The sequence below is a fragment of the Crocodylus siamensis genome, chromosome 1 (genome assembly GCF_052110815.1).
Source record: "Crocodylus siamensis isolate JL-2025a chromosome 1, ASM5211081v1, whole genome shotgun sequence".
NCBI classification, from domain to species: domain Eukaryota; kingdom Metazoa; phylum Chordata; order Crocodylia; family Crocodylidae; genus Crocodylus; species Crocodylus siamensis.
Window position 1 is genome coordinate 1,428,478 of NC_143395.1, and position 27,950 is coordinate 1,456,427.

Here is a 27,950-nt window from a genome sequence, read left to right on the forward strand (position 1 = left end):
CTTGCATAGCCTCTTTCAGACAGTGGGCAAAAGGCTTCGGCTGGCTCCAAGAACCTGACATCTCTGAAGTTTTCTGTCTAGCCGTGCTTCCCCTGGGTCTTTATTGTTTCCCTGCAACAAAGGCGAGACTGAGAATTCATTATGATTTAATAATAACATACCTTTTAAAGGAGGTGAAGCAGAAGAAGACTTTTTAACAAGGGGAAAAGGAGATTAAGAAGCACACGCTCGTGATAAATAAATAAATGCAGCATGGGAAGAAGAAGAAAAATCCAAAAGGAAAAGGAAAGGATGTGAACCGGGCTGAAAAGTAACAAGCAAAAAAGTCAACTCCTAATATGCTGTATTATTTTATTTATTTATTTATTTTTTTAAAAGGGGGAAGTGTATGATCTGATGCAAACCAAAACTAGCTGCTTTGTTTTTGTTTTTTATAAATAGCAACATCAACACACAACATTCCTACATGGTTTTTTTTCTGAGCACCAAATGACTTTAAAAAACATGTTGCACAGTCATTGGCTTTTTAAAAATTTCCTTAAACCTACAGAATGAGGGAGGAATGAGCCCTCTGTTTTGTAGTAATTTAGCCAAAGCCATGCATAGTTGTGCACAAATGCCAGCAAACTTTTTGCTATTGCATAATGACTGGTGATAGGCTTTATGCAGGAGCAGGTTTATGTAGATTTCAAGCAACTTTCCTTTCAAAAATCACAAGAGCCAGATGAGCAATTATCACTTGCTATTTGAATCAATTGCTACGGCCCTCTATGATTCTCTAACGTGCCCCTATGACAAAGTGAGCTGGAAGGGACCTCCAGAGGTCATCCCTGTCCAAATCATCCTATGCAAATCCATAATCTGAACTCTACACAAGACTACTATCAACCCTGCCACAGCCCAGACCTAACACCCAACCCTGCTACAGGTAGAGCAGGGGTACCACAGCAGCCAACATCCTGCTTCCATAAAAGGCTGTCTTTTCCTTACGTCCAGCCTGAAATAGTCTTGGGGGAGTTTGACCATTGAACCTTGTTATCTCTTCGGCCGTTCTGGTGAACTGGAGGTCCTCCAGATTCTGATGCATACCCCGTAGGCTGCCACCAAGTCCCCTCTGAGCCTGCACTTCTGCAGGCTGAAGAGTCCCATGGCTCGCAGCCTCTCTTCATAAGGCCTGTTCTCTTGCCCTCTGATCATGCTTGCAGCTGTCCTGCACCCTCTCAAGCTTCTCCATGTACTTCCTGAATTGCAGAGCCCAGAATTGGATGTGGTCCTCCAGCTGTGGCCTCACCAAGGCCGAGTACAGTGGGAGGATGACATCCTGGGTCTTGCTCTAGCTTGCATCTACTGAGGCATCTCAAGCTCTGTTTACTTTGCCAGTTGTGGTGTCACGTTGGTGGCTCATAGTCATCTTGTGGTCAGTCATGACCCCCAAGTCTCTCCTGGTCATGGTGCCGGTGAGTGTAGCAATGCTGAGCCTATAAACATGATGCTGTTTTTTAATCCCAAGGTAGAGCACCCTGCATTTCTCCATATCGAATGCCTTCAGGTTTTCATCTGCTCACTGTGCAAGCCTATTGAAGTCGGCCTGGATCACCAGCCTATCCTCAAGTGTGGACACTCTTCCCCAAAGTTTGGTGTTGTCGGCGAACTTGGCCAGTCTGCTTTTGACACCAGTGTCCAGATTCTTTATGAAGACATTAAAGAGTATGGGTCCAAGGACGGAGCCTTGGGGGATGCCACTAGTTACCGAGCACCATGTTGATTTGGTTTGGTCAGCTACCGCTCCCCGGGTCTGACCTCAGAGCCAGTTCCCCAGCCATCAGGCTGTGGAGTAGTCAAGGCTACAGTTGCCCAATTTTTCCATGAGGACATCATGGGACACCAGGCCAAAGGCTTTTTTAAAGTCCAAATATATGATACTAACCTCTTCCCTCTTGTCCAGGTGATATGTCACCTGGTAATAGAAGGACATGACGTTGTTGCAGGTAGGTCTTGCTTGACCAAACCTGTGTTGGCTATCCCTCAGGATGTTGCCTTCTGTTAGCCCAGGGGTGGGCAAAATGTGGCTCGTGGGCCAGATGCAGCCCACCAGGCCATCCTATCTGGCCTGTGGGTCCCCTAGAAAATTTAGAAAATTAATATTTATCTGCCCCTGGCTGCCTGTCATGCAGCCTTCAGTTGGTAAGTGGCCCTCCACCCAAAATAATTGCCTGCCCCGGTGTTAGCCTGTCAAGAATGGTCTCTTCATCCCCCAAAATCTTCCCAGGGATTGAGGTCAGACTGATTGGCCTGTAGCTTCCCAGGTCGTCTTTCCTCCCTTTCTTGAAGATGGGCACCAGATTGGCCCTCTTCCAAACTTTAGGTACTTCTCCTGAGTGCCACGAGTTCTCAAATATCTTGGTCAGTGGCTGTGCTATGTCTGCAAGTTCCTTTCACACTTTTGTGTGAAACCTATCCAAACCAGCTGATTGTGGGGGGGGGGGGTCTGGCCTCTCAAGATGCTCACTCACAAGATCCATGCCAATGGTGGGCATATATTCATCCTCACTCTGGTCATCCCACATCATGTTAGGCAGGGCGGTCCCTTTGGGCTGGTGGAAAAACTGACGCAAAGTAATCATTAAGCAGACTGGCTTTTCTCTGGGTGGCGGTAATCAGTTGGCTGTGGACCCATTCTGGGCTGGGGCATGGACCACGTGGTAGCTTTGGCCATGCAGCAGTGGTGGCAGCTCTGACTCGGGATGCCAGAGCTGCTGGAGCTACCAAGAGCTGAAATGGTGCTGGAGCCATGACTGATGGTAAGGGGGAACCAGGGTGGGTAGGCAGTGGGGGTGGAGCCAGAGCCACAGCAGCCATCTGCACTTCTCTCTGCCTTGTACTCAAATCCAAGAAAAGACCCCCCCCCCATAGTGAATGGGGCAAGCACCTTGTCTTAGATTTGAGTAAATATGGTTGTTATCTGGTGAATCTGCCCAGTGATGTGAATGGATCGCTGGGAGCCAGGAGCTGCCACGCTGTGGCCTTGGTTCAGACAGTATGGTCTCTACTATAAAATGCTCATGTTGCAGGAGGCTGTTATGAGGCTTATGTTAGGCTGCTGCTAGGTTTTGCAGCCCTTCAAACAAGGGAAAGTACCTATAAGGCCTTCATTTTTGAAATTATGGCTTACTGTGTTGGGATTCTTCTAGCAGAACTTGAATATACTGGGAAAAGCATCAGCTGGTATGAATTCCCATAGCTGCATTGACTTCAGCATAGCTATGCTGATTAACTCCACCTAAGCATCAGGCCAATAGCATCTTATTTATCGCTGTACCAATAAGCCACATGTCTGTTATTTCATGAAGTTGTCTTTTTATTTGACCTCCTGTCCTGGGACACACCAAGTTCATATCCAGTTTTATATTTTGGCTCCATTTCTTCCTGGTGTTCTCAATTTTGTTGGATTTAACTGATCCCAGTGGCATTTTTTTTATGTGTTTTTTATATTCAGTTTTTTCCATCGCTGCAAGTACAATAACACTCTTGGAGTCCAACCCTCTGGTTGTTTTTTTTTCCTTTTTGCTGCAAGTTGATTACCTAGTTTATTTACATTGTCAAGACTCTTAATGGGGAAAAGGAGGAAGACTTATCGGGGAGTCTTAAATCCAGTTAAATTAAGGTTTAGGTATAATAAATGATATGGAATGTCATAGTTTTTGGAGCATTTAATTGGACGGGCAACTCGTTGTCTGTTCCTGCTGAGTTGGGAACTAGTGTTAGTTATAATGATATCCTTTGTCAGCCTCCTGACCAAAGACCTCAAAGCACTTTTGAAGAAAGAAGACTCCAAATGCCCCAAGGAGAGGGGAAGTATAATCGGATGCTTTTTTGCAGGCAAGAGGACTGAAGTGTATAGGGTGATGTCACTTATAGTTTCATAGTTAGTAGGCTCGGAAGGGACCTGAGCAGATCATCAAGTCTGACCCCCTGGCATGGCAGGAAAGAGTACTGGGGTCAAACGACCCCAGGAAGGTGATTGTCTAGCCTTGTCTTAAAGACCCCCAGGGTAGAAGCCAGCACCACTTCTCTTGGAAGTTGGTTCCAGATCCTAGCCGCCTTGACCGTGATGTCGTGCCTCCTGATGTCTAGTCTGAATCTACTCTCTGCCAGCTTGTGACCGTTGTTTCTAGTCACTCCTGGCAGTGCTCGGGGGAACAGTGACTCCCCCAATGCCTGCTGATCCCCCCCTGACTAGTTTGTAACAGGCCATAAGATCCCCCCTCAGCCCTCTTGTGGAGGCTGAACAGGTTCAGGTCCTGTCGCCTCTCCTAGTAGGGCCTGCCCTGCTGCCCCTGACCATGCGAGTGGCCTCCTCTGAACCCTCTTCATGTTGTCCACATCCTTCCTGAAGTGTGGCACCCAGACCTGGACGCAGTACTCCAGCTGCGGCCTGACCGGTGCCGCATGGAGGGGGAGGATCACCTCCCTGGCCCTGCTCGAGATGCATCTGTGGATGCAGGACAAGGCGCGGTTGGCCTTCCTGACTGTGTCCCCACATTGGCGGCCCATGTTCATCTTGGAGTCAGCGATGACTCCAAGATCCTTTTCTGCCTCTGCCCTGACAAGAGGGGAGTTCCCTGGCCTGTGGGTATGGTGCTGGTTCTTCCTCCCCAGGTGCATCACCTTGCACTTGTCGGTGTTGAATCCCATCCTGTTCTCATCTGCCCACCCCTGTAGCCTGTCTAGGTCCAATTGCGGCCTATTCCTCCCTTATAGTACCCCCACATTCCCCCACATCTTAGTGTCAGCAGCAGATTTGAACAGGGTGCTTTTTACCCCCTCATCCAAGTCGCTGATGAAGATATTGAGCAGTGTGGGCCCGAGGACCGAGCCCTGCGGGACCCCCCTGCCCACATCCCTCCAGGCTGAAAATGATTCTTCTGCCACCACTCTCTGGGTGCAGTCCTCCAGCCAGTTGGCGACCCAGTTGACTGTGTGGGTGTTGACACCACAGTCCCCCAGTTTTTTAATAAGAACGGGGTGAGGGAGAGTGTCGAAGGCCTCCGAAAGTCCAGAAAGGCTATGTCCGCTGCTACCCCTGCATCTACGGATTTGGTGACCTGGTTGTAGAAGGCACCAGGTCGGTCTGACAGGACCTGCTGCCAATGAACCCATGTTGGTTGCCCCTGAGCATGATCTCCCCTGCTGGAGAACTTCCCCAGGGCCCAGCAGCAAATCCATGGCTGCTGTGACCTGATGTTCCTGGCTCCCAGCATTGTTTTCCCCACCCCAAATTCACTGTGAAAAGGGCTTTTCCATTTCTCTGTTGACTTGTTTCTTTTGCTGACCTCTCTTGGTACACACCCTTCTCAGTAGCTCCAGCCTCTGACTCTGCTGCTGCTCAGACTGGAAGTGGACAGGATTGCTGCCAGATTAGTCAATGCCGCATATTGGTTGCTGTTTAACTAACTAGTACTTTGTTAAATTCAGGCTGCTGAGTGGGAGGATGGGGAACAGCTGCAGGTGCAGTGGAGCCATGTGTTTGCCAACTTGGGCTGGCTGTACTTTATTCATACCTTTGCAGCCCTAAAGCCCAACTTCATTTTAAACGGAAGCTTATTTTGATGGCTCAGACCTGTGTCACTACAAGGAAGCTTCTGAATGCTACTAGGTAGAGGATTTTGGAGCAGCATTTAAATCATGGCCTTCTGCTGTCGCTTGGACGGCCCTCTAGGAAACCAAAGCAGGAAATAGAAGTATGCTTGTCAGTGTTGCCTCCTATGCTGTCTAGGACCAAAACCACAATTGGGGAAAGAAAATAATATGCAAATAGGATGACTCAAGTATGAACAACTGAGGAACTTTGAATGTAGGGTTTTAATTGGGTTCTTTTATTTGTCACTCTTCCCTTCCCCCTGCCCTCTTGGGGGGGAAAGATCTTCTATAACCTCTTCCTCTGGTGAGTAGACACTTCTGATGTCCAGGTTTCATTCATTTATTTATGGCTAGCTTATACCCACTTGTTTTGGTGTTTTTGTGTCAGTGTTATCCTCTTAGCCTCCAATAGCTCTTCACCCTCCCTGATGCTTTCTCCCCCCACCCCCTGTATTTAGAGACTGCAGTCGCATCCCCTTTCAGTTACCTTTTTGCTAGGCTAACCAGACTAGATCCTTTAGTTTTTTCTTTTTCTGTTCTTTTCCCGTTTATCTTAGCCTCTCTGTACCTCTTAAGTGTTCAAGTAATCTATCTTAAACATCAGTGACATCTTACTAGTACCATGTCACTTACTACCTCCCTTATCCCTCTTGTGAATATAATAGTAGGATCACCGTTGCCTTTTTATTTTTTCTGTCGACTGCATTGCATTTGGCTCAGTCATCCAGTGGTCGACTTGTACACCCTGGTCTTTTTCCTTCTGTCATTTCTAACCGATAAGTTCCCAGCTTATATAATATAGTTTGGGGGGGTGGGGCTTGTTTCCAGTCCTCTTGTGCTTGTGCTGTTGAACTTCATCCTTTTTGTATTACTTCTATCTTCAGTGTCATGTAGATATTCCTGCATGATATCCCAATCGCCCTCTGTACTGATGATGCCTCCCCAGTTTGCTTCACAAGCAGACTTCCTTGGCATGACCCTATTTTTGTGTTGATGGCATTATTTAAACTATGCCTTCAATATGAATGATCCCAAGACTGATCCTTGATGAATGCCCACTAGTTGCAGCCCAGTTGTTTCCCAGTGTTGTGTGTGTGTCTCTCTCTCTTCTTCTTTTTGTTTTGTTTTTTGGTTGATTTTAATTATCAGCAAACAAACAACCTTGACTGTAAGTGATTATTTGAAGTTCTGCTTTGCAAGTGTTTTTTTTTTCCTAGTGAAAGTTTTTTGCTGTCATAGTTGGTAACAGTAAATTTATTTCCAATTGAATATCATCCTAACACTAACAACTGTTTGTTTGGTTTTGCTATGTAACAACTTTATATCCATTTACTAAGCATAAGATGCATTAATTCAGAATCTTAAGTTCTACATTTTATTATATTGGAAAATTACTAGGGCCTTTTTCTCATAATTTTGTCCCATTGCTTTTAGATAGAAATGAGAATTCAATTAAAATGCATAAAACCAACATTTAAAATGTTTATTTTATGTAAACAAAGCAAAGCTGAAGGTGCTGCTTACCTAATAAAAAATGTTTCAGGTTTAACTTTTGCTATTAATTATGGATAATTCTCCTTTTGCTTAATAGTTTTAGTTTGTTTTGTTTGTTTTGTTTGTTTTAAGTGAACTGATTTGCTACTTATCACTGTGTCCTTCAAGACTTCGGAACTAGTAGATCCCATCCTCTCATGCCTCATCTATTCCCCCCCCCCTCCCCCCATAGATTGGAAGAGAAGAAACCAGCTTTTTCAACTCCCAGCTGGTTTCTCAACTTGGAACATACCAGTTACTAATTTAAATTTGAAATAAAACATTCTGCGGTGCTGCGGCTAGTAAAGCGACCAAAATGCTGGTGTGCATCCATAGATGCTTCTCGAGCAAATCCCGGGACGTCATTCTCCCCTTGTACTCGGCCTTGGTGAGGCTGCAGCTGGAGTACTGCGTCCAGTTTTGGGCTCCACGATTCAAAAAGGATGTGGAGAAGCTGGAGAGAGTCCAGAGGAGAGCCACGCGCATGATCAGAGGTCAGGAAAACAGACCTTACGATGACAGGCTGAGAGCCACAGGACTCTTTAGCCTGGAAAAGCGCAGGCTCAGGGGCGATCTGATGGCCACCTACAAGTTTATCAGGGGTGACCACCAGGATCTGGGGGAACATCTGTTCACCAGAGCGCCCCGAGGGATGACGAGGTCGAACGGTCACAAACTCCTGCAAGACCGTTTCAGGCTGGACATAAGGAAGAATTTCTTTCCTGTCCGAGCCCCCAAGGTCTGGGACAGTCTGCCAGCGGAGGTGATTCAAGCGCCTACACTGAACACCTTCAAGAGTAAATTGGATGCTTATCTTGCTGGGATCCTATGACTCCAGCTGACTTCCTGCCCTTTGGGCAGGGGGCTGGACTCGATCTCCCGAGGTCCCTTCCAGCCCTAATGTCTATGAAATCTATGAAATTCTTTATGCACCTTGGGAGAGGGCTGCAGTTATCAACAGCTGGTTTTATCACTTCAGCAAATTCTAGATCTAGGTGTTTAGTAAGAGACTTCTTCTCTTTCATTGCCCCTGCCTCCCCCCTTATTTTGGTTAAAGGTACATTACTCTGAATATTATTATTACTTTTTTTTTACTTTATTTAAATGACTGTAATACACTATAACACACTTATTATTTTGGGATCCTATGACCCCAGCTGACTTCCTGCCCTTTGGGCAGGCGGCTGGACTCGATCTCCCGAGGTCCCTTCCAGCCCTAATGTCTATGAAATAATTTAGTCTGTGGTCCATACCTACCTGATCTTTAATCTCAACTCCATTCTTGTTGTATAGCAGCCCCACTCCCCAATTCTCTTCATTTGAATGACTTGAACTTTTTCTCTTTGTCTTAATTTCCTATACAGTCTTAACTCGGTTTGACTTCTGGCAGTTCTCACTCTATCCCAATGCTTCTGACCTCCAAGATGTAGCTCTTTGATCAGTCCTTTTTTTTTTTTTTCCATACCCTATAGGCTCTGTTTGTCTTAAATGAATGCCCTGGGAAGGTTACTATCCAGTCAGGTCTGGAAACCTTTTTAGTAGGGTCTGTCTTTTCACCTGCAACTTAAATTTAGAAATTCCAAGTCTCCTCCAAACCTTAGCTCTTTGGTTCACTTGCTAGGTAATTCTCTTAACCACTCCAAAGGCTGCTCTCTTTCAGTTGAAAACTTTTAGTTTCATATATTCTTTTAAACTTTCCATTTAATTTTAAACTGAACCAACTGTGATCATTCATCCCCAGTTATTTTCTGCAACCAGCACTTCTATAATGTTTTCACTACTTGCCAAAACCAAATCTAAAATAGCATCATCTCCTATTGTTTAGTGATGGACGAAAAAATCTATCAAGCATTACATCCAGCAACATCTGGGCCATACCACAATTAGTAGCACTTGTTCTCCAGTCTACATTGTGTGAATTTGAAGTTTTTCTTCATCATATAAATCCTGGCATATTTCTCTGTAGTGATTTTGAAGAAAGCTCTGTCTAGATCCATGTGCAATCATGGAGTCTTCTGTTAGACCCCCAAACACTATCTTACTAGAAAGTTGTTCACAGGTCTTTTTTTAAATCAAAACCACGTTATCTTTTTTTTAATTTTAATTTTAATTTTATTTTTATTTTTTTTCCCCTCCTGCTATTGTTTCTTCAGTAAACATAGGTGAATCGCTTGGCATTACAGAACTATACAGCAGCATCCCAAACACTTTTTTTCAGTAGGCTTTTAGAAATATTAAATGGACACCAGTTAGGCTTTTCTGTGGGTCTCTTTTTATTTTTAACTATTGATTTCAGTGGTCTTCATTACCATAGTGTTTGAATGGGGCTGAGTTTTATGAATGAATTTTTCTCAAGCATCCCTGGGAAGTACGGGAAGTATTATCCCAGTTTTATAGATGGGGGATCTTAAACACAAGGTAAACAGTGACTTGCCTGTGGTTGGTCTCTGCTGGATGGGGGCCTAAATTTAACACTTCTTTTTGGTCATCATATATGATATACCAAGTACTCGGTAACATTTACCCTTAAAAAAATTATATATAAGCACTTTTTGGACATGTACACGTATACATAAACCAAGAAGTGCTTATTTAAAAAAAATTATATATGTTACTGAGTACTTGGTTAGATAAAGCCCATTAAATGGCTTTTTGTAGGAGGTGTTTTTACTAGAAGTACAGGTATTATGATGCATGGAATTTTTGGGGAGTGGGGGGAATGACATGTGACAAAATGATTTTTAGTTCCTTCTTTAACTTGTTGGCTGCAGGTTGGACAGTTGTGTGTTTTTGCTGAACAAACTGAGCTGTAACATGCCTGCTGTTTTGTACCAGTTGTTGCCAAACGTGCCTGTATTTATAACTTCACCATCTGCTGTGGTATGGAGATTTGAGATGGGGGAGGTATTTAGATATCTTTTGTGGAGGTTCCTTCTAGGGTATCTCTGGAAAACTTGAAAACCCATGTGAGGGAGGAAGGGAAGGAAAGGAGACACAGGGCTAGCAGTGATGCATAAAGTATTTAAGGGAAGTCTACAGAAGTAGAGCAGGTCCTTAGGGCAGGGGGAGGGGGGGCTTGCTGAAATGTATTGACTCCCAGCATTGTTCCTCTTCCTTTATCGGCTAACATTTGGATTGTGGAGCAGTCTGGCTGCTTAACTTCCACTAACTTGGAGCTTTGCCATGGGGCGCTGTAGTGTAGTGAGTTTTTTCCTTGATGTTTTGCAGTGCCCTTTTCATAACTGTTTGATCTTTCTAGGTTTGTTTCTCTCCCTATCTCTTCTCATTACTTCCTCCCCCCCATCCCAGATGGACCTGAATTTATCAAATACTTTTAAGTCGCAAATAGCTTCAGGATAATTGTACCTCTTTCTCTTTTGGCACATAAATTTTGTTTGGTGACTAGTTTAACCTAGTTCTAGTAACTGATTTTTTTGGTTGGTAATGACCTGTGGCACAGTGAAAAGCTGCATGTTTCATTTTCCCATCCTCTGAGCCATCTGGTCCCTCGCAGCTTATTTCTCACCACTGTCCTAATCCCTTTCCATTTATTTCATTGTTGCTGAAATAGGAAAATGACCCGTTTAGGCCTTGTGGCTCTCATTAAGATATCTCAGCACATGATTATAGAAACAAAAGAATAAGTGTTTTAGTGGAGTTCTGTAAACATAATGTTAATTGTTAATGAGTTGTGAAACGATGCAATTAGGTGCACCTTTCCTGTGATCTATAATATCCATCCAGGAAAAAAAAAACCTTCTGGCAAGTCTGTTGGTTCACGGTCTTCCATTTTCAAATCTCAGGTGTAAAAGGAGATGGAAACTTCCCTACATATGTCTTCAGTAACAAGGGTACCTGCATTCCTCTTTCCCACCTCTCTTGACTAACCAGCAGGACTTGGGAGTCTTAAAGAAAGCTTTCAAGTCTTGTAAACTTGCCACCTTTGGCAGACATGATCCAGATTCCCTGTGCAGCATTTACGGTTCCACTTCCGTGCTCTTTGGCTTGCAATCCATACTGTGTTGAGCGAGACCATGAGTTTGAATTAGACGCTGGGAGGGGAAAGACGTTGTGCTCCATTACCCAGGGCTCTCTGGGATGCCCCTACTCTGATTTTTCTCTTTGTCAGCTTTTCCAATATGGTGTAGCTATTGTTGCTGGTGTTTCACTATACTCTGTACTTTATTTTATAGGCAGCAGTATGAGCTAGTGGAGCCCGAAGTGCTTTCTATAAATTACATACGGCTACCCTTCAACTCCCACTATAATGTGGCTACTTTATGCTGCAAAACCTGGCAGCTGCTGTTACAGAGCAAACAGTGCTGTGCCACAGTTTTTATGACATGAAGTAAAGATAAACCTCACATCCGCTAAAAAACTACAAGGGGAATGTAAATAGCTGGAATGTAATTACGCAAATTGGAATCTGCCCAAGATACCAGATTAACGTTGCTGCTTCTGCAGAGTGCCACAGGATCCTTAATGGCCAAAAGCAGCCAGGAGCTCAGCAAGGGAAAGGATTCAGCAGTGCTGTGCAATCATTGCAGAATGACTGGGGATTTTTATTACCTGTTTAATTCCCTTGCTTCCTACAGCTCCTGGAGATCCCTTGGGAGACCTCTTACCCAAGCACTGGCTGGAGATTTAAGATCAGAAACCAGAAGCAGAGGCTGAGAGAGAAATCTCCACAAACATTCCTTGAGACTTGTGATATCTACAAATGGTCAGGGCATTTCGTATCCTCCCTCCTGAAAGAAAGGAAGCAGAAAAATACTGAGTCAGTCAAATGATATGAAAGAAATCTACAAAGACTGTGGGGGCAGGGAGGAAAGAAGGGTTGAAAGCTTTGGTCTACCTAAAATTGCTTCCCCCTTGAAGAGTGATAAATCTACCTTCATTGACTTCCTCCACGAACGTGTAACAGTGGCTTGTATCAGAGCTTCTAAATATTGACTCGGTGTGACTTGATGTACTTCTTTTATGGGAGAAGAAACAGCAGTGTGTTAGATGTGAGAAATCATTAGAAAACTGGCAGTAAGCGGGATAAGAAATGACGGAGATTGAATCGTAGGAAAGGGAGAGTGCCAGAGTGGATGGAGCAGGGAATACTAGAAATGGGGAGCAGGGGAGGGGGAAGGTTAAAGTGTGTGTGGTTGGGGGTGGGGTGGGATGTGTGTGCCTGTCAGTGTCAGGTTTTAGTCTTTAGGGTCATTGGCAGAAAGATGAGGTAGACTCTGGGAAGAGAGCATTTCTGGTGTCTAAAGGAACTAGGAAAGACCAAATGGCTTTTATTTGAGGTAGGAAAGGTGATAATATCACTGTCCTATTGCAGATGATGATGATGATGATTTTTTTTTTTTTTTTTAAACAAAACAAAGGCCCATTTTATGTCCATTGCTAGTGGAATTATGCTGATCTGAATTCAGTTCTGAGGTGAAATCTTGAATGCTACCTGGATAAAATGGATGACCACAAAACCTGTTATGTTGAAAATGGAACGGAAAAACATCTGTGGGTATTCAACACGCTGGTACCTTTTTTAGTATCGGTGATCGCTCCCCACACACTAGGCGGCTGAGCAGTGTTGTATATACAAACTCATGGTGTGCCTACATTTTGAATACTGAAGATGAAGCTTTCGATCTCTTTGCTGGGCATCTTTGGCTATCACAAGTTCTTCCATATTGATTATGAAAATGTGTAAGATACTAGGTCACCCTGTCTATTGAAAGTCATCATCTTCACCTGTTGCTTAGCTCATTGGGAAGGCTAAGCTTGCCTCTTTGTAAATACCACAGAATAGTTCACTGCCTACTCTGCTGTATTGAGTTGAATGCCTTTTTTGATGTTGATCAAGCAGTTGACCACCTTTTTGTTAACCACATGTCTTTAGCTTCAGGCAAAGGATTTGTTGCCCCTGTACCTTTTTGTGGAAATGGTTTTCTGTTAGATAGTTGTTTCTCTGTTTGAAATGTTAGCCTTTTTCATAGTTAGCAGTGTCGGAAGGGACCTGAGCAGATCATCAAGTCTGACCCCCTGGCATGGCAGGAAAGAGTACTGGGGTCAAACGACCCCAGCAAGGTGATTGTCAAGCCTTGTCTTAAAGACCCCCAGGGTAGAAGCCAGCACCACTTCACTTGGAAGTTGGTTCCAGCTCCTACCTGCCCTGACCGTGAAGTCGCGCCTCCTGATATCTAATCTGAATTTACCCTCTGCCAGCTTGTGACCATTATTTCTAGTCACTCCTAGTAGTGCTCGGGGGGAACAGGGACTCCCCCAATGCCTGCTGGTCCCCTCTGACTAGTTTGTAACAGGCCACTAGATCCCGGCCCCCCTCAGCCTTCTCTTGTGAAGGCTGAACAGGTTCGGGTCCCATAGCCTCTCCTCGTAGGGCCTGCCCTGCTGTCCCCTGACCATGAGAGACGCCCTCCTCTGGACCCCCTCCATCTCATCCACATCCCTCCTGAAGTGCGGCGCCCAGAACTGGACACAGTACTCCAGCTGCGACCTTACCAGTGCTGCATAGAAGGGGAGGATCGCCTCCCTGGACCTGCTTGAGATGCATCTGTGTGGTTGACCTTCCTGACCGCGTCCCCCCACTGCCGGCCCATGCTCATCTTGGAGTCAACGATGACTCCAAGACCCTTTTCTGCCTCTCTTTGAAGGAAAACAGTCTTGTTCAGATGACTAATCGGTGAGTTTGTCCTGTAATTCACACAGTTCTGCAGTTTGCCCTCCTTAAGCATTGTCTCTTATCTGATCAAGCTATTCCTATGTATTTTGTGCTTGAACTTTTAAATTGCATACATAGAAGCCACAGAAATCTGCAGTGTAGCAGCAAGTTGTTTTTGGTGCCATAGCTAAAGTTGCCCATGACATCTTGTCATCTGGTATCATCACCAGTGTTGTAGTTGCCACAGAAATGTCCATCTGTAAGAGGCTTTTAGGCAGTCCTTGACCTGACCACAGAATCACTCTTTTTTCCTTGGCATCCATCGTGGTGAGTTTGATGTATAGGCTATGATGATTCTTACTTTGTTTGAGATGTTCAGCCAGTTGGTGATCTTTTGGTCCATCACTTAGGGTCATGCTGATTATGATCCTTCCATCAGACGTGTCATCTCTCTTTTTTTTTTTTTTTTTTTGCTTGTTCTTCTGACTTTAAAGAGACCTGAAATATGGTGATCCCCAAGTCATTCATCAGCAGGGATGTTTTACTTCTCTGCCAGCCTGTTCTAGGTTCCAGTGGTTATGGTTTTCTTTGAGATCTTAAAAAGCTATCCCTGCTCTGGCACATTACCTCATGCCAGACACCAAATATGACTTTGTGCTGATGCTCTTGTGACCTAGAGGAACGGCACGTAGCTGGTTTTAATGTAAACGTTAATAGCTCTGCATGTAGACAAAGCTTTGAGAGGTCTTGGTGTCTGCTGACCAGTCTGGTATCTTTCTTTGAGTGGCTGTGGTTTTTTGTGTTGTGTATTTTTTTTTTTCCAGCTTTTTTTAGCACTGATGTCCTCATCACTGTTTTGTGCCTTTATCCAGGCTTAGGGCAGGTATTATGCAGAGCCCCAGCAGAATTGTCTGTGTAAAAATAAATAAAAAATTTGTAAAATGTGCAAACTAGTGAGTTTATATTTCAAGAATTAAGTAATTCAGCTATTTTTATCCACATCACCTTTTTTGTTGCAACTCCCATAGACTTCTGCTATGTTATGCTTAGAAGTTTAACTACAATTGTCAGCCTGTCCTACAGGTGGTGCTACAGGTGGATGCTAATCCTTTACTAATGAAAGGTGCCTCTTTTATCAGTTCATGTCTGTCAGTAAATGCATTTTGGAGGAAGCTTTGATTTCTAGTGGACACAACTGCCTTAATTATCTATTAAACACACTTTTTAAAGTGCATGGGTCCAGTAAAATGTCAATTACTGAACCACTGTACAGATTGGCTTAGCTTACTGCTGCTTAATGTTTTGTGCATGTAGAAAATGGGTGCCATATTAGCTGACTTTGTCCTTCTGGACATATTTTTCTCCCCTTTTCAACCTACTGTGTCTTGTTGGGTTGCTCCACAAGAACTGCCATGGATCCTAAGTTTTGCAAAGTTGCCTGATCTTGAATAATGTTTTCCTATGATTTGCTGTTGCCATGCTTTTAAATGTGACTTGTTCCTATGTAAACTGACTGCAACCTTGTGTGCTTAACATCCTGGTAAGTCACTCTAGATAAAACATTTAACACAACCCAACTTCCTAATGAAGACCAGTCCCGAGAAGTACTTTATCCTAGGTTTTGCAGACGAGACTATCCTGAAAACAACTTAGGGCACTCAGAGTATCCTAATAAAATATTCTTTCAAGACCAGTTTATGTTCCCAAAAGTCCACCTTTTGCATTTTAAAAAACAGGGTATTTTTCCTGAGGTTTGAACCTCTTTTTTTTGCCCTGTCACTGATTAACAGCAAGGGTACCTGGAGACTTGATCTGTGATGGACCTCTCATAAAGGATCTCTGTTGGCTGAGGGTTACTTTCTAATACTTGAATATTCAGCACCTTTGATCATCCTGATGCTGGTCTCTTCAGCAGGCCAACTTTTTTAAGGGCTGCAAGTTGGAGTCTTCAGCAACTTGCTTGTGATTTTTTTTTTCTATAGACTAGTTGTTGTTGGGTGTTTTGTTTTTTAAAACCATGGTGCTATGGCACCCTGGGGTGTCTTGAGATTTGTAAGGGTGCTGCAATATGAAGTTTGCAATGCCTACACATAATAAACCCAATAATTTCCCACAAGAATCCAGTGTCAAGACCTATTCTGCCCTGCTATGGCCTTCGCGAGTTCTTTGCAACAGAAAAATTGCTTTATTTGTTTTTTGCAGGGTTTATATGTATGATGCCATCCATCTTCTTGGCAACTTGGGCACAGGTGCCTCCTATCCAGCTTCTTGCCCGCTGTCCCCTCTGGTCCTTTTTCTGCAGAGCTGCTGCCCAGCCTGCCCCAGTGCATGGGGTTGTTCTCCCTCAAGCGTGTTGGTCCGTATTGATCTTTGAGATCCCCATGCTCTTCTCTATACGCGGCCATCAGGCTCAGCTCTTCATGGGTTGCTGTTACCTGTGAACTTTCCAAGTTCCAGGGGTCTTGCCATTGCTGCCCAGGGTGGTCATGGTCGAGGAATGAGATCAGATTGGCCTGTGGAGACTGATAGCACAGCTTTGGGCAGGTGGCTTCTGCATTTTGTCTCCCTGTCCCTGAGGGGAAGAGCTGAGTCTCTGCAGGAAGATGCTTTGTCAGCACTTGGCAGGAGTGAGAGGAAGCCACAGCCCCTGGGCAGACCTGAGGGGAGTGAGGCTGCCTCAGCACCTGCCCCCTCTTTAGGCGGGAAAAAGAACGGGCGCGCACTGCACCTGCGCGGCGTGAGAGCGCCCCGAACGCGGCGGCTGCTGCTCTTCGGCAATTTCCGTCACTGTCCGGAACCCTCCGAGTCGGCTTCGGGTCCTCTCTCGGTTCCCCCCACCCCTCGTCCGCTTTCGGCAGCTTCCGCTGCTGCTGTCGGAAATCGCCGAAGAGGCGAGAGCGGAGGAGGAGGTGGAGCTCAGCCCGGCGACTTGGAAAGAACCAACTGCGACGCGGGGGGGGGGGGGGAGTAGGGGAAGCCCAACAGAGCGGGGGGAAGAGAGCACAGTGTCCGCGGCGCCCCTCCCCCCGCGCGCTCAGTGGACGGTGCGGAGCGGACCCACGGCCCCGCGGCTCCCCCGGGGGTCAAGTGAGGACGGTAAGGGGGAGCGTACCATGTGCGGCGGGGGGCGGGGAGGGCAACTCTGTGCTTGGGACAGCACCACTTCGCGGGGGGGCAGGACCAGGAGCTGAGATATGTGGGCATGCGGAGGGGGGGGGGCATCAGGCATGGGGGATGCCCTACTAGGGGTGGGGGCACTAGGCACGGGGCGTACCCCAAAGGGTGGGGGAGAGCATACTGGACATGGGGGTGCTGTCAGGGGTGCCCCAAAGGGCACCAGGCATGAGCTGCCCAGGGTGCAGGGGTGCTGTCCCTGCTGAGGCCCTCCCCCAGTCGAACAGCCTGTGGGGCGCAAGGTGCGGGCAGTGATCGTGCTTTCTCCTCACGCCGCTCGGGCCTCACCTGGAGCTCCCCGTGCGCCACTCTGGGCTCCAGGTCGTGGGAAGGGAGGTTAGACGAGGTCCCGAGGCGGTGACCACCCAGGCCTGGCAAAGCCAGTGCTGCAAGGGGAGGCTGCAAGAGCTGAGCACGTTCAGCGGGTGCAGGAGGTGTTTAGGGAGGTGTCCCCCTTTTCCGCCCCCCGGCCCCCCATGCATCGGGGTGTTTTTAAGTCTGCCCTGGAGGTGCTGGCTGGGGATGGGGACTGGACTGTGCCAATGCTCCTGCTGGGACCGAAGCCAGAGGTTCCCGACTAGGGGGTCTTGTCCCTCTACTCGGGGTCAGACTGACGCTGCGTGTCAGATCACGTTGGTATAGAGTGGGGGGGCGGAGGGGGTTGCCTCTAGACAAGAGTTCAGCCACATTCAAACCAAAAAAGTGAGACCAATAGAAAAGTTTAACTCGTGTTCATTTACTATTTCTAAAAGTCTATTTTAAAAATCCTGTAGGAAAGGGGCATTGGTAGCTATTCTTGAGCATGGGAATTAGGGGGACAGCTTCTGTATCAGAACTTCCTGGACCTTGAATGCTGGTGGTTGCAAGTGGGAGAGGAGCGGGGATGGGGACCCTGGTCAGACCCGGTTCACTCCTTTTCAGCATCTGCTCTCTGCTGCTGTGCCACACAGGCCTATCTCTTACTTTCAAGGGATCAGGGGCTGTTGCCTGCCAGGAAGAGCTCCCTTAGCAGGGGAGGCCACCGGAGAAATAACAGCTCCTTTCTCAGGACAAAAGAAAAGGCAAGACTGGAGCGAGTGATGGGTAAAGGTTCAGAATGAGCACACCAAGCAGGGACACGAAAGAGCACACCGGACAGTGCCCACTGGCCCTTGAGCAAGTCTAAGGAGCCAGGGGATGCTGCCCAGTGATACTCAGCCTGGAGACGTGAGTGGACCAGGGACAGAGAAATGACCCTGGGCGTCCTCTTGGCAGAGCCTCCTACCTGGTCAGGTACACAGGGCATGGGACACTGGATGAGGTGGACCTACGGTCTGACCCAGTACGTGGCAGGTTTTTACTTTCAGGGCTGTGGCCGCCTTGGGGCTTTCTGTGTTCGGCATCTCTCAGCAGGTGTGTGGTCCCCTGGCTTTTTGCTAGATGGCACTGAGGATCTGGCAGCTGTCACTGCTGCTTATAACTAGTGACTTGTTTCCCCAGCTTTTTTCCCTCCTGTGTGATGTGTTTTTTTTTGTTTGTTTGTTTGTTTGTTTTGTTTTTTTAAGGCACTTTTCCCTGCCATCCCTCCAATTGTCATTTTAAATATAATGCCTGAAACACAGGCTGGGGAAGACCTGAGGTCCATGCAGCTCTCTGTCCTGTATTGTGGCAGGGTTGTATAAGCAAGATAAATGCAACCCTGCAGTAGGCAGGTGGGAGCTAATCTGCTTCCTGCATATGGCCCCTTCCTCGTCTCTAATGCTCAAGGGTGCCAGGCTATAGCCCCTTCACTGCCTCCTTCAAGGAGCAGGGCTGAGGCTGTGGTTGCATTACTCATCTGTGGCCCCATCAAGTCCCAGGAGCTCCTGATCCTAGCTAAGCTAGCTATCTGCCTAACCAGAAAGGAGGAGACCCCCAGTGACTATGGGGGCATCTTCCTGTCCCTCATCCACATATGTCTCCGGGCAGTGTTTCACTAGGCAGCATCCACTGGCTCCTTGGACTTGTTCGAGGGCTGGTGGGCACTTGTTTGTTCTGCTCAGAGTCCCCTTGTTGTTAACCCCTGACCCTCACTGCTGTCCCTGTTTTAGTTGTCCCCAGGAATCTGTTGGTACACACGTAATGACTCCTCCAGCAACACAAGGGAGGGGGGTTACCGTTTCTATTTGGGCCTGTGTCCATGATCCTTTCATGCGTCAAATAGGCCTCATCTGCAGTGCCCTCCAGTTTAAGCCCTGGAGTGTGGTGGTTAACGTTTTTCCAGATGTGTTTGGTTGAACAGTGTCAATTAAAATCCTGGCTTTGTGTTGCTCATATGAATGCCAGTGTCATGCATTGTCTGTGTGTCACTAGCCTCGGTTTCTTCCTGTGGCCTTGAGTGCCACGGTTTAATTGTGCTTCAAGAAAAAACTTTTTTTTTTTTTTTTACTTTTTTTTGAGTATTAGCACTGAAATGGTGCCTTGGTCTGATGCAGAGTCTCACCAGGGTGTTACAAGATCCTTTCAGGGGTGCCACGGGGTGCCACACAATGCTACCATTGGGTACCGTTATGTGTGCAAACATGATTCACAAGAAAAAGGGAGAGACTTAAAAAAAAAAAAAAATAATAATAATAATAAAAAAAAAAAATCCATAGTATCAAAAGCCCTATTGTGGGCTTTCTGAATCCTTTGCAACTGAAAGTACTTGGTTATCTCTGTCCGAAATCAAGGGAAAGTGAAGAGCTAACATTTTCTGAGGGGTACCTTTAGTCTGAAAAGGTGGAGAACCACTTCTGTAGTGCTATGAGATGTGGGGATCAGAACCTCCAGTTGTGTTGGTCATGAGCAACCACGGTAACTTGAACATTGCAGATCTGAACGAGGTTTGTAGGAAACTGGCTGCTTCCTTGAGTTTTTAGTCTGGTCAAATGGTGCCGTCCAGGTACCTCAGTACAATTGCTGATTATCGTGCGAAGCAGCTGAGGAGTAATAGTATCGCTTCCAGATCTAGATCTGCTTATTTCTTTTTGTTTCCAGCTGTGAGGGGTTTGGTTGCATATTCTGAGGTTCAAAGAATTTGTGTCGACTTGGTGCCTGACTGTTGCTCCCAGTTCTTTTTAAATACAGGCCGATGCACCATATGTGGAGATGGGCACTTAGCCCATCTTGGCTCTAAAACAAGGTTGCAACCCACAGCATGCATGCCACAAGTGGCATGGGCAGACTAGACTCTGCATGCGGCATGTTGCAGAGCAGGGAGAAGGTTGGCAGAAAGTTGACCAGAAAGCAGAGCAGCAGATTAGGCAGGGGAAGGAGGGCTGGAGTGGCACACAGGGAGCGGGGTGCAGGGCTTAGTTGGAGGCACACCTGCCAGAAAGTGTGGCTTGGTTCTTTGGGTAGATGGGATATCTCTTGTTAGACCAACTGAGTAGCTGGGGGCAGGGGGGAAAAGTTCTTTGCAAGCTTTCGGGTGCAATTGCCCTTCAGGCAGAGGGAGTCTACAGTTCTGCCAAAAAATTTGACCTTTGCTGCTCTGAATCTTTTGTTTTTGGAGTGTCCAATTTCAGGAACGCAAGTTATTGAGATGCTGCTGCCACTTGCTCATTTGGAAGTGTAAAATATGCTATGAAACCGTATCCTGCAAACCTGTACATGCTCACCAGCAGAGCTCTCTTTATAAGCATTTACAATATTGGGATCTTAGTAAGGTACCCATAGGTTTGCTTTGGCAAGTGTAGTCCTGGATTTCGAAGGCTGGTCCCAGAGGTCTGGTGAAAACTGAAACAAGAGTCCCAGAATTGCAGGGGTGCTGGGTGCAGTCCGTCAGGGTATTAATGCTATCTATGCCATGAGGGGCCTGATACTTATTGTGGCAGCACAGTCCTAGCCCTTTTCCACTGTCTGCTCCAAGGTGTACATGGCAAGCAAAATGCCTTCATGTGCTATGCTTTGGTACCCATGCCAGGGGTTGCCTACCTGTACTAGGAGTGCCTAGCCCTGCCCTAGGTCTAAGGGAAGTATTCCTCTGTGTGCATAAAAACAAAAAAACACAGGAAAAGTTTCTCACTGCACCATCAACTTATATAAGGACATGGACACATGAACAGGCTTCTGTCAAGTGAGCTAGGGCGTGAATTTGCTGTCAGCTAGTCTGCAATACATGCCAGTCCATTGTAAATGCATTGTAGCTCACCACACTTTTGCTGGGCCGTAGGCTGCCTCCCGCTTCCCGCAGGGTAGGAGCCTGTACCTGGGCAGTCGCTGCCAGAGAGCGGATGCTCTGGATGACTGCACCCAAACGTACCTTGCAAGAACTTGTTTGCATGCTTTTCCTCTGCCACTCTGCTCCAAGCACCTCACAGCCTCCGTCTTGTACGCTGTTGGTGTTCATCAAATCGTAAGCTATTTGCCCTGTGGGGGTAAAATAGACATTAAATGAAGGAATCTAACTACTGTGTTGGTAGACAATGACTAAAAAATGGGGGAAGCTGCATTCAGCAAGTGGCTATTCTGTTTTAAAGGTCTAATCTCCAGGAGGAGAAACGTGCTCTCCCCTTGTTTCTCCTTTTAACCTGACATAGTTTGAAAGACCCATCATCACCTTCATTTTAGCTTTATCTGTGTTCATGTAGAGCTGTGTTTTTTTTGGTCCTTGTTCTTCACTCCCAAATAGAGCAGGGTACCCAACCCACAGCTCACGTACCACAAGTGGCATGGATGGACAGCCTGTGTGTGCCATGTGGCAGGTCCGGGAGGGGGCAGGGAGAAGGCCAAAATAATCAGCTCTTCAAACAGGGTGGTGACAGACTATTTGCTTTTCTGGATTGCTCTGATGTGCAGCTCTCAGGATGGTCAAGACAATCTGCTCAGTGTTGGACAGGCAAGACCTTTTCCTTGGCAGACTTGGAGAGCTTCATCCCATGTTGTTGGTGCCCCTCCAGGGACCACCTTGATTTCCCTCCCTGCTCCCCCCCCCACACACTCCTCTCCTGACATCGGTGATTCCCTGAGGTTTACATTTTTAGAACATTTTTGCTATTTGTTTGCATTTATTTTGCCCCATGCTTGCAGTCTCCCTCCATCTCTCCTGTCTGTGTGCTGTCTGAATCAATCACCATCTCTCCTAATTCCCTTACTCCTATAAACTTGGCAGGAGCCCCCAAGTAAAAATAACAAAATGTTAACTAACAAACCAGTGCTAATAACCAACCATGTTGTTTTTTGTTCTCTGGTTAGATTCCTGTTCCCTACCCAACATCCTTTATAGTTTAGATTGCAAGTGCTTTGTGGTGGGGGCGGTCTTCAAATGCACTGGGATGTGCACTGCACAATGCCTGGTATTTGGTGGATGCTACTGAAAAAAAGGTGGTCATACTAAGGAAAAATTATAAGCTAAATGCATAGATGAGAGGTCATTAGCTGCATTTGGTTTGCAGTTGGCGGAAAATAGAGTAGTGTGGCACTATTTTTTTTAAATAGCCTGCTTTTGTTAGATGCATCTGATGTCTATAAGGTGCCACGCTGCCCTGCCTTGCACATGCAGATGTTAGCTATTTTACACTTATTTCCTTAGGAAAGAAACACGTGCACATGAAGGCTCATGTTTAGGAGGTGACTGCCTGGCAAGTAGGAGTGTGATTTTTGTGGCACAGGTAAGCACTTGTGCAAGCTTTCAGCTAGCTAGAATAGGAAACCGCAGTGTGGATTCAACGCAAGCTAGCAGCCAGATGGTGTATCCAGGATCTCCAGTGGCTTTGTACAGCCCATGCCTAAATCCCAGGCTCTGGCATCTTCATTTCTGTTGTCACCTGTGCTGGCTACCTTGAAGACTATCATGGGTGCCTGTGTTGTGTTGCAGTCGCACCTTTCCTTGTGCTAGATATGTCCTAGATATCCAAGAGCTCTTCAGTTATGATTTGAAGTGCTACTTAATGATGATTGCAGTGGTGGCGTTTGGCTATCACTGCTAAGCTTCAGGCCACTGTCTGTCATGCAAACGAGTTGGACGTGGTTGGGAGAACAGGTGCAAAGCCCACTTGAGGCTTGGGTTTCTTCAGGCTTGATAAAGACTAGAGCTACCTATGACTCTACTACTTGCAGCTAATCGATTGTGTGGGAGTCAGAACTCTTGTGTGCTGGCCCACCAGGTAAATCCAGGCGATTGCACAGCAGGTGCAGGACCTGTTTTGAAGTACGAATTGAAATCCTGTTTTTTTGAGAAATCATTGCTATTAGTTAATTGAAGTCTGTTACTAGCAAGAGCAGTTTAGTGGCCTGAGTAATCTGTTGCAAATGGATTGACGTCTGAAAATGTTGAAGTGGCACTGAGTAGCTTAAGTTTAATATTTTGCTTTGCTTTAAAATGACTGTAATCTTGTAGGGAATGTCCAACAAGTTCCAGTATCTTAATTTCTTTTTTTTTAATCCAACATTTACTAGCTGAGGAAGTTTTAAAATGCCCAATGTTTATGTAACTCTTGCATAGACTGTGCTTTTTCTCCCTCTGCTGACTTTGGCAGCTGCTACCTGCTGATAACCAGCAAACCCAATTGGGAGAGAGGTATTTTGCGCAACCAGTAAGTCTGTGAAGTTCACTTACCTGGGTCTCTGTTGTTGGCTATCACTAATGGGAATGCATAAACTATACAATATCATTGAGGAAATGCTGTGTGTGTTTGTTTGGGTTTTTTTGCTTTGTTTAGTCAGTCTTTAAAAACCTGAAGGTATCACGCCAGGTAAGGGACTTGCTTCAAGATACAAAATTGAAACGGGCTCTCTGAATTTTGAAGTTCACGACCTAGTTTTTTAGATGGGTGATGTCTAATTGCAGTGTTTGCATTTCCTTGGTGTGTTGATAATTAAGCATGCAGATACTGTTCCTTTCTATGCACGCAAGAGGTGGCGTCCCAAGTGGGATTGGTGAGTGAGATGGGCGTTTTTATAGCAGTTTTGTATTGGGAGGACATGAGCATCCAGAGGGTTGTTTTTTACTTTGTGCCTGTGCATGGCCGGCATTTCAGATGTTGTGCAGTTTGTTTCAGTTCAGTGCATGTAGCCTTGTGTTGCCGAAGGTGGTCATGCTGACTTCCTCTTGTGCAGGACAGGTTGTCCATTCGTGAAGTGCTTTTCTGTGTGTGTGTGCATATTGGATAAGTTTGGCGTCCTTGGGAATGCCTGCTGAGTTATGAGGTGCTCTTAAATTTATGCCAGTAAACCAAGCCTTTATGAATCGACTTTAAGCAAGGTATCTAGGCCCAGATGCCTGAAAGTGCAGTTGAAATTTGGGTGATGCCTTTAGGCTGTATTTAAGTGTTGAGCACTTGCAGCCCCAGTCCAATTTGCTGAAAGGTGCAGGTTTGGCACTTGTGAAAGATGGGAGGCCTTTCTTTCCATGTGTAGAAAAGATTGCACGAGGAAAGGCCTCCCTACTTTCCTTGCACTGATTAACATCTTTGGTGCCAAAGTAGAAGACCTGCCTTCCCCTCCTGATGCAGTGCATCCATAGTTGAATTTGTTGTGAGATGAAGTTATGCTGAGTACATGGAAGACTTTTTTTTTCCCAGACTGTGCTGCAACCCATTCCTGCTAATACAAGCACGTGTTGAGGGAATGGCCCGTACCTCCTTCTGAGTATTGCTGTTGTGGTGGACATTGGGGGACCTACATTTTTTTTGAGACCAGTAGCAATGCAGGCTCTTGTGTAGATGCTTTTAACTATTATTCTCTGCAGTTATTTGGTAGGAGCTTGTGCAGTGAGACCTACTGGCTTGTAGGTTAGCTTTGGAAAACGTTACCTGATGCAGGGATAATGAGCCCTGGAGTCTAAATTGGTTAACCCAGGAAATTTGGCAACCTTATACCTAAGATCCTTCCCTATGGTATATGCAGGGCTAGTGATGTCAAAGCACTGACATTTTTCTTGTCTACTTGTGGAAGATAAGAGAATACCTCACGCTCTTGGCTGATAGAGAAATAATTCGTAAGTCAGGATTACTGCTCCCCCGTTGGTACAAGGAAAAACATCATGGGTCAGGAGGCTGGATCTGCTTGTTGTCCCACTCAAAAGAGCAGGTTGGGCTGAGGAGGAAGATAAAATGTACAGGAACTCATTGGCTAGGCAGGCTGATCCCCAGAATACAACCGGGCCAGCATGGTTCTCAAATTATTAATAAAGATAGTGGCCCTATATGTACCCAGCAAAAAAGCGCTGTGTTGTTTAGGAGAGGTATTGCTTTCTTTCCTTAGGCACCTCTTCTGGCAGGCCATAGAGCTTGGAAATGAATCTACCTCTTAACTTGTCTACCTTCACCTTAATGCAGGGATTGAGGAGACTCCAGCTATCAGAAAACCAGCCAAAGAAAGTGGCAATTTTCCAATTCAGCTAATTACTGTGGTGGCTGACAATTAGCTTTTTGTTTAAACCTTCTTTCAGTAGGTCCCAACAATTCATCAAGCACCAAAAACAAAAGAAGCAAATAAAAAAACCTGGAAGAAAATAAAAGTGGTGCCACGGTTGATCTCAGAAGGGTATGAAATGCCTGATTTTTATGTAGGAGCAGCAATGTAGTAACTTGGTTAGGCCGAATGGACAAACTAGGGGTGCCTTGTACAGGATGCTTGTAGGAGTGCCAACGGGACGCGGGTTTGGTACACCTGAATGCCAGCTTAGTTGTGTACAACACCAGTAACCAACTGTGGCAAGTCGCCTAAAAACTCCTTGTACCTCTTCTCTCCATAAAATGAGCATAGTGCTGTCTTGCTTCACAAAAGAGCGATGCACTTGGCTCTGCCTTTCTCTCGGGTCTTTTACCTATTTTTAATGAGTGGCAGTGAGGAACTATACCAAGTGCCTGGCTGGAGGTGTTTGGAGGGGGCAGCTATATTTGGAGCAAAAGCCTGGCTGGAGCTGACAGGTAGTTGTAAAGCTCCTCACTAGAAGTTAAAACTTCTGTGCTTATTTTCAGGCACAGTACTGAGCATCAGTCAGGTCTGCTTTTCCTTTAGAAATTAGTCACATTTTGTCCATATAGCAGTTTTGATTAGGAAAATCTTCTTTTGAATTAATTTTATGACTCCTGCTAAATAGCAAAGACTTCTGGGATGGCAGGCGGTTTTTAATTGGCAGCAGCATCTTGCATTTCACTCTGTGCCTTTTTAGACAAATGCTCCCCAAGGCCGCTTCCAAAAGGGTTATAAATGAAAATCGGGACTGGCGTGCACCCCACTACATGCAATCCCATTGATCTGGAGAGAGTAATATGAGCTCTGGATCGAGACGAAACATCTTGTGATACATAATGCATACACCCAGAGATCCTCTTGGTTTTCACTGAAAGCAGCCGTCTCAGGGATGAAAAGTGGCAACTGTTTGTCAAATTTAATAAAGTAGCTTTTACAAATAGAACAAGAGTGAATTTCTTTTTAACAAAAAACAGATTAAAGTAAGAGCAGCAGTGCCCACATTTCTCACCAGGTTAATGCTGCTTTTCAGGGATGCCCTGTTTCAAGGATAAGTGTATTAATCCTTGAGCAAAATCTTCTCTTTCCATCCCCTCTCCCGCCACGTCTGTTCCCAGTTTTGTCCTTTGTTTGTTTTGTGGGTAGTGAAAGTCATAGTGTCAGTTTTGTGTGCGCTGCACTTCTTCTGCATCAGGAAATCTTTGTATCTCAAACCGTAGATGGAAGATCTGTCTTTTTGTCCCCCCCCACCCCGTATCCTATCTTCAGCATTTCCTTTAGCACAATCTCACAGCACATCTGTGGGGTAGGGAAGTGCCAGCTCCATTTCTCTGTTGCAGACCAGCGGTGCGTGGAGAAAAAGGGCGCATCTGCGTTGCCCCCACGGTGTTCTCAAGGCTGTCGGCAAAGCAAGGCCCTTCCCCTGGCCCACGTGCTCCAGACCAGAAACAGCACCAAAGGTGACCATGCTGCTGCTCTCGAGATCTTTTCTCTTGCATTTGAGAACAGTGAAAGAAGGTATTCCTTGCCATGTCCATGCTGTCTCCGATTGGGGCTTGAGTTTTCAGTGACACCCCCCCCCCCCCCGAGTGCTGCAGAGGCGTGGTGACCGTGCCTGCAATGAGGTGTACGAGGAGCAGCAGAAAGCCTGTGGAGCTCCTGCTCCTGGACCATTAAAGCCTTAATCCCTGGACCATTCTCATTGGCATTCGTGGGTGTCAAATTGACCTTGGGAAGGGGTGACAAATCCATTGAAGTTTGCAAGACATTGATGTTAACCTCCAGAGGAGCAGAAGGAGCCCAGGTTTCTGGTCCAGTAGTGGTGGCTTAGCAGATCAGGCCAGGAGAGCTCTCTTGGTCTGGTCCCCTGCTCCTGCAGGCAACATGTGGTATATAACCCCTGTTATGAATTTACCAAACCCCATCTTAAAATCAGTCGGGGGATTTTTTGGCCTTCCTACTCTGGTTGCAAGCCTGTGATCCTCGCTGCTCTAATCACACCCATGTGTTCTAGTGCCAGCTCTGTCTTTTAGCTGAAATAGCTGTTTTGCCTCTTGGGTGTTTTACAGTGCTGACGTATAATATCCCCTGTCAATCTCAGGTTTTGCTAGGCTAAATGAGCCAAGCTTTTCCAGTCGGCTCTCGTAGGATGTGTTCTTTGTTTCCCTGATAATCCTCGCAGCCGCCTTTTGCATGCCTTCCAGTTTGAATTCATCTTGAACAGGCGTGACCAGAACTGCACAGAGATTTCCAGATGACGTCTCCCCAGAGTCTTGTGCAAAGACTTTCATAGACTCGTAGAAAATCGGGGCTGGAAGGGACCTCGGGGGATCACATCTAGTCCAACCTGCCTCTCTAAGCAGGACTGGCCCCAACTCCATCTCAGCCAAGGCTTTGTCTAGCCGGGTCTTCAAAACCTCCAAGGACGGAGAGTCCACCGCCTCTCTGGGGAGCCTGGTCCAATGCTTCACCACCCTCCTCGTGTGAGAATTTTTCCTAATATCCAACCTCA

General features: G+C 46.2%; 1 protein-coding gene across 5 annotated transcripts in view; it reads left to right on the forward strand.

The window, feature by feature from the left end:
* EXTL3 (exostosin like glycosyltransferase 3) overlaps positions 1 to 27,950 on the forward strand; it is a 199,424-nt gene that overhangs the window by 8,676 nt on the left and 162,798 nt on the right. The window contains exon 1 of one of the 5 annotated variants that reach the window (XM_090025518.1): positions 16,793 to 16,942. The exons of 3 other annotated variants lie outside the window; for them this stretch is intronic. The gene's annotated coding sequence lies outside the window, so the exon portion shown is untranslated. Of the gene's footprint in view, positions 1 to 16,792; positions 16,943 to 26,798; positions 26,899 to 27,950 lie in introns of those variants that run through there. One more of the 5 variants, XM_090025601.1, reaches the window with a different exon arrangement.